This window comes from Zootermopsis nevadensis, unplaced genomic scaffold, assembly GCF_977971745.1.
Source record: "Zootermopsis nevadensis isolate Lab colony 2312 unplaced genomic scaffold, Znev_1.0 Znev_ptg000007l, whole genome shotgun sequence".
Taxonomy (NCBI): Eukaryota; Metazoa; Arthropoda; class Insecta; order Blattodea; family Termopsidae; genus Zootermopsis; species Zootermopsis nevadensis.
The window spans coordinates 18,893,725-18,898,132 of record NW_028259139.1 but is presented as its reverse complement, the minus strand read 5'-3'; positions in this window follow the sequence as shown (position 1 = coordinate 18,898,132).

Sequence of the window (4,408 nt, the reverse complement as noted above, 5' to 3'; positions counted from 1 at the left end):
TTGGTAGTTGCGCTGTGTAGTCTGGTAGATGTTTACCGACGTTTCGGAGGTCATACTGCCTCCGTCATCAGAGTATGAAGATTTCTGTCTTCTGGGTTGTTGCGCTGTGTAGTCTGGTCGATGTTTACCGTTTCAGAGGTCATACTGCCTCCGTCATCAGAGTATGAAGATTTCTGTCTTCTGGGTTGTTGCGCTGTGTAGTCTGGTCGATGTTTACCAACGTTTCAGAGGTCATACTGCCTCCGTCATCATAGTATGAAGATTTCTGTCCTCTGGGTTGTTGCGCTGTGTAGTCTGGTCGATGTTAACCAACGTTTCAGAGGTCATACTGCCTCCATCATCAGAGTATGAAGATTTCTGTCTTCTGGGTTGTAGCGCTGCGTAGTCTGGTCGATGTTTACCAACGTTTCAGAGGTCATACTGCCTCCATCATCAGAGTATGAAGATTTCTGTCCTCTGGGTTGTTGCGCTGTGTAGTCTGGTCGATGTTAACCAACGTTTCAGAGGTCATACTGCCTCCATCATCAGAGTATGAAGATTTCTGTCTTCTGGGTTGTAGCGCTGTGTAGTCTGGTCGATGTTAACCAACGTTTCAGAGGTCATACTGCCTCCATCATCAGAGTATGAAGATTTCTGTCCTCTGGGTTGTAGCGCTGTGTAGTCTGGTCGATGTTAACCAACGTTTCAGAGGTCATACTGCCTCCGTCATCAGGGCGGTGAGTATGAAAATATCTGTCTTCTGGGTTGTAGAGCTGTGTAGTCTGGTTGATGTTAACCAACGTTTCAGAGGTCATACTGCCTCCATCATCAGAGTATGAAGATTTCTGTCTACTGGGTTGTTGCGCTGTGTAGTCTGGTCGATGTTTACCAAAGTTTCGGAGGTCATACTGCCTCCATCATCAGGGCGATGAGTATGAAGATTCCTTCTCTTCTGGGTTGTTGCGCTGTGTAGTCTGGTCGATGTTAACCAACGTTTCGGAGGTCATACTGCCTCCGTCATCAGGGCGATGACGGAGGCAGTATGACCTCTGAAACGTTGGTTCACATCGACCAGACTACACAGCGCAATAACCCAGAAGACGGATATCTTCAAATTTCAACATGTTTGGTTGATAACATCCAGTTAACTCATTGGTAGTTAATTTTCCATAATGTTGGTGGATGGGGTCACTGAACACATATTCTTTATTAGAACTCATGTAAGCATAAGTGGAATCGTGATGTTTTACAGGAAAAGGAAGAATTCTATAGAGGTGATGCGCGGTAGGAGATGTCAAAGGGATTTCTAACCCATATACCAAATATTGCTTATAAGCGTAAGCATGAGGTGTAATAAGTTTTTGTAGTTCAGAGAAAGGAAAGTCCAATCCATTTGGCAGCTGTAGTTTAGTCATCAAACTTCTGATTTCCTCTGTGGTTATTAATTGTGGCTGTAACGTACCTTGCTTAGCGTGTACAAAATCATCTATTAAAATTTCAAATGAGTGTAGACTTTCATCCACACCTCTCTGGACTAATCTGACTTGTTCATTTATTAAGTTTACATTTTCAATTTCTTCTTGTAATTCTCCAAGTTTTTGAGAACTATAATTTGTTAAATACATATATTTATTTTTATTTTTCCAGTCTATACACAAACTTATTTAAAATAATGTTGTTAAAATATTATAACATTTACATTATAAAGTATATTATGTTATATTTATGGCGCTCCTTTATCGTAGTACGACATTACATTATTCAGCGCTTTTATTTTTGAACGACATGTTTCGATGTTTTATGACATCATCTTCAGGTTTATCAATCTATATTATTTTAAAAACTATTATTATATTTTAACAACATTATTTTAAATAAGTTTGTGTATAGACTGGAAAAATAAATATATGTATTTGATTCAACACAAACATGACGCACTTAAGATACAAATATAATTTGTTAATTTTGTGAGACTATATTTTAATGCTTTTTCATTTTGATTTACTATTTGGAGTGTTAAGTTAACCGAACTAATTGTTGATTTAATAATTATCATCTGTTCTTTAGAAATATGTAAAAATTCAGCTTGTTCCTTTTCTAATTGTGATATTCTTCAGCATCTGACTGTGTCAGAGTACCGAATACAATTTTAGCTATGTCGCCCACGAAATTGAAAACTCCCCTTTTTACTCGAGTTTTATTCAAATTGACTTTTCCTGAATTTGGTGTATCTATCAAATATTCACTAATTAAATTCTTTAAATTGTCGATATATCTAACTTTTGATTTCAAGTATTGATCAAAAGCCTCACAATCTGTTAAATGATACCAATTTTTATCATGGATTTTAGAACAAAATTCTGTAACTCTACGCTGATGGTCCTTGGTTTGTTTCCACAATTCTCTGACTGGTTCTAGATTAATATAAGTACCCACTTCATCAAAATATATGCCTGTTTGCGATTTTAATTGCTATACATCTTGCGTAAGAGTAGTACCATTGACCAAATTCTGCTTCTTTTCCTACAAAGGAAGAGAAATGTGCTTTTAATCTGTTTGTATGTACTTCTTAATGTTTACGTTTTCCTAGTTCTTGAATAATTGCATTTGGTCTTTTCATTTCTTTAATCTCATATGGCCCTCTCCATATGGGTTCTAATTTGTGTCTAGCTTCTACTTTTAAAAATACCAAATCATTTACATTAAAATTGACACTATTGGCTTTTGTTCTCCCTTAAATGTAATCAGCCTTTCTTTAGCTACCTGATGACAATTCTGCATTTTGAACTTTACATTTTGCACAATGTCGTCATAATTATACAATGGTTGAGGTGTAGTTTGTAAAGTACCTGGAATATTACATTTTCTTCCATACAGTATCTCATAAGGTGAAAATTTCGTGATTGTGTGTGGTGTAGTGTTATACGTAAAACTTGCGAAAGGTAACCATTTATCCCAATCCGGAGTTTTTGGATCACAAAAACAACGTAAATAAGTTACTAATGTTTTATGTGTTCGCTCTAAGGCACCATTACTTTCAGGATGGTACGCTGCGGTATGAATTTTCTCAATTTTAAATAGTTTACAAATTCTTTTGAACATGTCGGACATAAAATTCGTGCCTTGATCTGTCGCTATGTAATTTGGAACGCCATAAATTAAAATAACTTTATTCACCAAGGCGTCTCTTACTTCCTCTGCTGTTTGATTTTTAATTGGAATTACTATGACGTATTTACTCAAATTATCTTGGCATGTCAAAATATATTTATTATAATTTTCTGTCTGCGGTAAGGGTCCTACTATGTCTAAATAAATTTTGATCCACGGTCTATCATGTGTATCTGTAATTTCTAGGCGCTGTTTTATTTTATGATTTGATTCTTTACTTATTTGACAAATTTTACACTTTCTCACGTACTCTGTCACATCTTGCTCTAAACCCGGCCAAGTAATATATAATTTTATTCTTTCCACTGTTCGTTGAACTCCTTGATGGCCTCCCACAGGGCAGTTATGCATTTCATTAATTATTTTTAATTTTCTAATATCTAGCCGCACGGTGGTCTAGCGGTTAGAACGCTGGCCTTGTAATCCTGGGGTCTCGGGTTCGATTCCCGGAGGTGCCCGAATTTATAACTTGTGTTGGGCAAGGCCGTGGTCTAGGCAACACGGAGTTTTCCTCCGTGGCATCCCAACAATTACTCCATTCACACACAGAAGAAGGCAATGGCAAACCACTTCTGGATCATCTGCCAAGAACGTATATGAACAGGTCCCAGTCCGAGAAAAGGATGGAAGGATCCTGTTCATATGGACCTGTCGTCAGACAGAACACTAAATAATAATAAGATGAGGTGGTCTAGCGGTTAGAACGCTGGCCTTGTAATCCTGGGGTCTCGGGTTCGATTCCCGGCGGTGCCCGAATTTATAACTTGTGTTGGGAAAGGCCGTGGTCTAGGCAACACGGAGTTTTCCTCCGTGGCATCCCAACAATTACTCCATTCACACACAGAAGAAGGCAATGGCAAACCACTTCTGGATCATCTGCCAAGAACGTATATGAACAGGTCACAGTCCGAGAAAAGGATGGAAGGATCCTGTTCATATGGACCTGTCGTCAGACAGAACACTAAATAATAATAAGATGAGGTGGTCTAGCGGTTAGAACGCTGGCCTTGTAATCCTGGGGTCTCGGGTTCGAATTTATAACTTGTGTTGGGCAAGGCCGTGGTCTAGGCAACACGGAGTTTTCCTCCGTGGCATCCCAACAATTACTCCATTCACACACAGAAGAAGGCAATGGCAAACCACTTCTGGATCATCTGCCAAGAACGTATATGAACAGGTCCCAGTCCGAGAAAAGGATGGAAGGATCCTGTTCATATGGACCTGTCGTCAGACAGAACACTAAATAATAATAAGATGA